This window comes from Limulus polyphemus, unplaced genomic scaffold, assembly GCF_000517525.1.
Source record: "Limulus polyphemus unplaced genomic scaffold, Limulus_polyphemus-2.1.2 Scaffold7740, whole genome shotgun sequence".
Taxonomy (NCBI): domain Eukaryota; kingdom Metazoa; phylum Arthropoda; class Merostomata; order Xiphosura; family Limulidae; genus Limulus; species Limulus polyphemus.
The window spans coordinates 20280-27835 of NW_013673350.1; the positions used below are offsets into that span (position 1 = coordinate 20280).

General features: G+C 33.4%; 1 protein-coding gene across 2 annotated transcripts in view; it reads right to left on the reverse strand.

The window, feature by feature from the left end:
- The window catches only part of LOC106474830, a 15934-nt gene extending 14529 nt beyond the window's left edge, over nt 1–1405 (reverse strand). For both annotated transcript variants that reach the window (XM_013935522.2, XM_013935523.2), the window contains exon 1: nt 1167–1405. The gene's annotated coding sequence lies outside the window, so the exon portion shown is untranslated. The remainder of the gene's footprint in view (nt 1–1166) is intronic.
- Between the last annotated feature and the right edge of the window lie 6151 nt (nt 1406–7556).

The following is a 7556-nucleotide window of genomic DNA, read 5'->3' on the forward strand; positions in this document are numbered from 1 at the left end:
AATAGTGCCTCCCTAGCAATGCTCAGTATATGACAATTGCAAATAGTTCAGAACAACAAAGTAAAACCAAGATTAAAATTAAATTTAACTAGAAGTGAAGCAGCTTATGTACCTTATATATATATATATATATATGGACAGATGCATGTGGTTGCTACAGTTGAAATACATGCTATGTTTGTATTCAACAAAAGGATACACACACATTATGAAATTTTACTCAGTATTTTTAAGCTCTAAATGTGACATCAGCTATACCCCAAGCAACCACAAAAACCTATATCATTTTATATAAATTTGATTAAAAAAAAGAAAAACAATTAAAATGATTCCAATATTTTGCACCAAATTACACAGAACAGTGTATCATAGGTAAAAATACACAACTTTTGTATAGGAATATTTTCAATAATTTATGTGTTATACTTTTATATAAAAATTTGTGCATATAACTATAAGCAAAGTTATATTTTCAACCCAAAAAATTAAATTATAGCATCCTATGAACATTTTCGTTACACTTACAAGTTACAGCACTTGTAAAAACAGCAGTACCTTTACTTAAAAGTTAAATATTCACAGTAATGTGAATACAATCCATATAGAAACCCTAGTACACATATATGTTGCTGGCAAAAGTAAACATTGCGAATCCTATAATATAACTAAAACTTTTAAATGATCAGTGCAGTTTATAACTTCATGTGGCAACCTTCTTGCAAATTGTAACATATAAATTATAAGTTAATGAAACAGATCTAGAAAAAAAAAAAAAAAGATTATCAGTACCTACGAATATTATCATTTGTTACGTATCTATTCAGCTTTCATGTTGTTAAAAAGCAATATCATAAACACAGGAGAAAGTAAAATCACAAGAGGTTAACTGACAGCCCCAAAAGGTGAAACTGAAAGGATTCTGTTCTTGCGAGCGCCATATTATTTCTGCAAGTCGACTACTCCATCCTTACAAAATGCCGTCCATTAAAACCCATTGCGGATGACTCCAAAAAAGACAGCTTGATAAAAGTCACAACATAAGTATAACTTATATATGTGCTACGGAAAGTAACATTACAATATTGGAAGGTGCTACCTTATCATAACGAATGTGTTGATGACAACTTCCTAAAAAACAACTTTATTAAATATTGAAATAAACCTACCTTACGCGCTTGATGGTAGCTGGAGCCCTTTTCGTCTGATGCCTCCACCAAATCAGCCCAACTGTATCGGCAAGTCAGCACCAGGAGGGAGACGATCACGTGATCTAGTAAGAACCATCTCTGGCAGGTGAACGCATGGGGATCACTTGTGGGCATCACACTACCTTGTGAAACAGTTTTTGGTTATAATTTAGAAGTCAGTGTTGAAAGAATGTACAGATATGGATTGATTCATGCTCTCGAACAAGAGTGTTTGATATTTTTTGTTTACTTTTTGTACACTTTCTTGTTAATCTTTTTGATGTAGATTCTACCTCATGAGTGAACTAAATGACATATTATGATAATATTGAATATTTTACCGTGTATTACAGAAATGCACTGAACATTTTGAAGTATCTGATTTAATGCTATGTTATTTTAGGTGCTAAGTTGTGCAATAGTGTAAAATGTAATACATGTTGTCATACTATGCTCAACACCTACACCATAAAACATACGGCAGCATCATATTTATGGTCCAGAATCAAATCTGGATCCTCGTAACAAGGAAGAATATATTAACAATACTTTAGTTCCATTTTGCTTATAGTGATGGATTTAATTTTCGGTCTTGCTTTTGTTAATAATAAAAGTTTGATTAGCATGTGGTGTAACATCGATTTGTTTTTTTTGTTAACCACAGCTTTAGTCACATGATGAGCCATGCAACGATCAAGGTAATTGGAAAGCCTTGTTTCAGCACAGAACCATAATAAAATCGACTAATATCAGTATGCATTGGCAACTATGAAGATTACACACGCATAAAAAGCCAAAAATATCAGCAATGGCTTGGAACTATTTGACACGAGCTGCAGTCGCAACGGGCGGAGTGATCAAATAAACGGCAGTCTCCGCTTGGGCTTTTCCTGCTGGGCTGTGTAGCCTTATGCGCATGCACATTGAGTGATTATATTTCCACAAAGCAAAACAAGTCATTAAAACTTAGTACAATTCCATTTGGAAAGTGATATTCACTCCTATTCTGACCGAAGGTCAGGGGCTAAAATAACACGGCATAATGTTTGTTATGGCATTGACCTTTCACCTAGTACTGTTATCTGTGGATCACTATGTGTTACTTCTGTATCTATCTCACTTTATAGCGCTAAAAACCGGGTTTCGATACCCATGGTGGGCACAGCACAAACAGCTCATTGAGTAGCTTTGTGCTTAATAACAAACAACCAAGCTATCTCACTATTTTACCAAGTCCATTTTTTATATATATGTCAAATATTTTTGAGACATTTGAACCTCATGCATCCATAAAATGATCCAACGATCAAAATAACTATTCAATTTTCAAAGGAGTCTTAGAACGAGTAAGTTCCACCGGTTGCTGAAGCAGGTCCGTATAATAAACTGCTTTGTCATGGCTACTTAATCTATGATATATGAAATTTAGGTCTAAATGCTATCTAAGCAAAGAGCATGATCACTATTTTACGAACTTGTCAACATAACATGTATAACAAATGTATATGCATACATGTGTGTGTGCACGTATGTAATCAAGACAATGAAATACGTATTGATGTTTGAACATTGTCAATAACGTAAATCATACAAGCAACATAAGAAAAGTAATATTTTAACGGCTTAAAACATTTTTATTTATAAAGTAATTCTTTACGGTTGTCATTATCATCGTCAGCTTAAACGTTGTTCGAAAATATAGTCCTTTTTTAGTGTGAAAATAGTCATTGCACAACTACTCTTGTGCAGCCTACGAGTCAAAAGATATGTTGTTCAACATGATTTTTAGTAGAATATGTTTTCCATAAAAATGGTGCTACAATCATATATATATATAGAGAGAGAGAGAGAGAGAGAGAAACCATATTGCTGGCTATGCTAAGTTACAACCCCCTTCCAGTCAACGTTTAAACAGAAATAAACGCTTTCTTTACTGACTTTAGATTCACGCTCAAACCTAAGTTTTACAACGTGGGAAAATTTATATGAACAAAATGAAAGTGTTTTGGCACATCGTGAGAATCATATCTCGACTAAAGTTATGCTAAAATGTGTCAGTAGAACATAGTGCAGAGAGTAAACTAAAATTGTAAAAAGTACATGTAAATAAGTCAATTGACAATATAAGACAGATATACGTATTAAAATCAGAATTTAGAAAAAATAATATGGCTGTTTTTCTGTAATTTAGGCTATAAAACTTTCAAAAGTGCCGATTATAAACATTTACCCCATTGCATCGAGTAATCAGTTTCAGATATAATGAATGTTTATATGAGAAATCAACATGTCTAAGAATCCATATCGTCGTTGCCTACTTGCTGATCGAAAGACAAACTGATTTCCAAAAAGAAAAGGTCAGCAATATATTAACTAATTTCAAGAACATTTTTAAAACTATAGGAATTAAGAAGCTTCAAGTTTTTAAGATGGTTGCGTTTATCTAAATTTAGCAAATAAATTCACTATAATATAGTGAATGGAATATATATATATGCTGAAAGCACATCGTCAGCTTTTGAATTTGCATTTAACGAATGAATGGTAAATTGTATCTAAGAAAGACTTTCATATAATCTTCACTATTACTTATAAAGCCTACATCGTTCACTTTAGTGTTTCAATGATATCTTTACTGACTCCACCCGCACAATGTCGAGGCTTTAGACAACGTAAGGAATAAAACACATGAACATTCTAATGACGAGAAAATCACGTTCGAAACAGGAATCATGCCGCCTATTGTTAATTTATACTGCTACTAAGTTGAAACTGAATATGAAATATCAGCTTATCTGTGATATCAGTAATATTAATAATGCAAAAAGAAAGTTTTGGCCAGGCTTAGGTTAGATTTTCACCAAAAACATGTAAAATATTTTTGACCGAAAACCAATGATGATCCGTGTTTATTTATATACACTGTAGTATGTATGGTTGTTCTCTGATAACGTGTGTTTTCTCTCACCTTTGATAACTTGCATGTCATTCACAGCTATTTGTACTAGTTCTGGACTTTTTTTTTTACTATTAAAATTTTTTATTAAGCATACTTTCACACATCTAAAATTTCTGTTACGAACACACTTTTAGGCTCATATATATATATATATATACCAGTGATTGTCTTTTGACCAAATATACTTCATAATGTTTTAAGTGTGAGACGAATATTGAATTATTTCAGTTATACAGTTGAAAATATTATGAGTTACAAGAGAACCTGCGTGAAAGTTTAATATGGTTCATCCTTTTGGAAGAGGCTGTCAGTTAAAAATTTCAGTTCGTTGTTGTAAAGACTTGTGGTTTTGAACAGCATTCGAAAGAAAAGTATTTTCAAAAAAATAAGCGTCAATGCCGTCCCTTTTGGTTAGCCTTCACAGACATTTTGTAAACCACGCTATGTTTTTTTTCTATATGTTACTCTCTGCTCAACTTGAGTTATTAAAGTACTGAACTCTGTTTAGTAAGGTGACGAAATTTGTAAGCCAAATCCAGGGACACTCGTAATAGTATACAGATTTGTATCATATAATCGCCATAATACCAGATGCAAGCAACATTTAGGCTTCTTTGACAATGCCATTTTCATTTGTTAACAATTAAGTGTAATACCAAATGTATCTCATTTCTTTATAGTACGCCATCATGTTCTTAAAATAAAAATAACATGACATATTCAAGGTCGTAACTATCGCGACTGCATCAGTGTCGTCACACGACGATGCTATATACGTCTATATCTACGCTAATAATCATCATCATAAAACATGTTGTGTACTTATTTCTAATCTATTTCTGCTGCAGATTTCATAATATAAGAAATGTAATGCAAGAGTATTTCGGGAAGATTTTTTTCGAACCAGGACCACTTTCGGGAATATTTTTTAGAGGGATTGTACCCGGAAATCTGGGACGTATGGCCACCCTACTGTTTAGTCAATAAACAATTCATACCAGGAAAACCTACTCGATAAGTCAAATGCACGTCTGATACTGCACTGAGTGATCGGTCTGTTTTGTACAGGTATGTCTGTGCGCAGAATATAGTTGACGCCAACAAGGTACGTGTACATAACTGCAGTCCAAAAGCATTTTGGCATGACATTTGATGAGATAACTCGTGTTTTAAAGACATCCTTCATATATTTTCTTTAATACTTTATTTTAATTTATTCAGTTCAAATTTATCTCACTTAAAATAACGGCCAACGAGTTTTTTTTTTATGGAAATATAAAGAAGAAGAATGGTTATTCTTATGACCATTGGCAACCTGATGCACGAGGAACGACAGAAATTTTAATTTCTTGAATGACACAAGACAAAAAACGTCAAGAACTGAAACATTATGATATTGATATAAGTCTACTTTTTTATTATTCCAAGTAAGCTTTCTAATAAAAGCATCATTATAATTGTAAACCAAATAGGCAACATTTATTTCGAAAGACAAACAAATATATATATCCAGTGCATGAATTAATTTTATTGTGGCGTCCAGACTCTAAAGACTTACAAGAGCTTTTTGATATCACTACGATGTTCTGAAATGATATTTTCACATCAACTTATGAATTTCTGTAAAACATTTCTTATATCTTTTGTCTTTCTTTATGTGATAAACCAAACAAAGAAAACTATACATTTTATTCCAACAATGATTGTTCTGTACCTAAATGAATTGAGCATATTGCCTTACCCATGGGCGTACGAGGAGATAGGAGGAGGGGGAAGCAGCCCTCCTAGCTTGCAATACCTACGACCATTAGGGCAAATTTTCAGTTTTCATTCGGACAAAATTAGAAGCAGAAAATACGACTATTCAGGCGAATTTACCTTCATTCGGGATAAACTGGAGGCAGAAGTTTTTACTTATAACCTCATTCAGGCATACATTGTACAGCCCCCCCCCCCTCTGAAAAATCACCCATACCTAAAAGTTCAAGTTCGAAATGAATGCATTCAATAACAATAGGAGGTACACCGTTGTTTCTGAGATATCTAGCTACCTTTGAGTATTGCATTAGCTAATATACATTTGGAAATTTTTAATAAACAATTAGAAACATAAATATATCATACCGAAACACATACCCCCCTACACACACACAAATTCTACGAAAAAATATTGAAACTTTGCAACTGATCAAAGCTTAAGAAGATTAAAAACAATATTTAATTAGTCAGTTCGACTCTCTAATATATTTCTTCTCATTTCTACTTTCATTTTTCACTTTCCCGCAGATTCATTAAGAACTTTTTTTTTGCCCCGAGTGACACTGCGGAAAGTCTCGAGACTTAAAACCAGGTTTCTATACTTGTGGTTGGTACAGAACAGATGACCCAATGTGTAACTTTGCGCTTAACAACAAACATAATCAAGTAAAACTCTTTACGTACAACTTTAAAAAAAGTTATTTCATTACTTCGTTCAGAATATGTTTATTCGCACCAGACCAACGCCAATTTGTTACAAACATGATGTTTTTTAGTTTGGAAAAATGAACAGAAAAATTTGGATGATCTCATAGGTAGCAACTTAGAAATGTCAAAACATTAACAACAATCAGTGGCTGCTAATAACGTAAAGACATTTTATGCTTAACTTGAAGCAAAACCGAAAGCAATATCGTAAACAGAAGGAATGAGGATGCATTTTATGCTTATACAGAAAAAGCGAAAACAACGTCTTCACCAAATATAACATCAAGCAATTCATGTTTGAATTAAGGTGATACTGAAAACAGTAGCATCACCTAATCCGCCAGGGAACGATATAAACATATTTTTTCATAATTCTAATATTGTGAGTAAACAAATACATTAAGTTACAGTTGTTGTTTTTAATAGTCATTGGGAAACAATGAAGGAAAAATAATTGTTCCTTTATACCGAATTTTGTGTAAAACTAAACAAGGGTTATCTGCACATGAACGTTACTAACTTTGAATTTACAGAATAGGGGGAGGTAGCTAGTCAACAACACTCACCGCCAACTCTTAGAATACCCTTATATGACAAAATAGTAGGATTGATTGTCATTGTTGTAGCTCACCCACGGCCTCAAAAGAAGAAGCGCGTTTTTGCGGCAACGAGGCACGAACCATGTGCGTTCGTATTCACAGCAAGTGCACACTAACAAGTGAACCACGCACAACTCACTGAAATACGAATACAAGGTGTACTTATCGCTGATCCATCGAAGGATTATCTCCCCCCCCCCCAGTGACATAGCGGTATGTCTGCGGACTTACAACGCTATAAACAGGGTTTTGATACCCATGGTGGGCAGAACACAGTTAGCCCATTGTGTAGCTTTGTGCTTAACTATAAACAAACAAATATATATATAATATACGAAATGACGT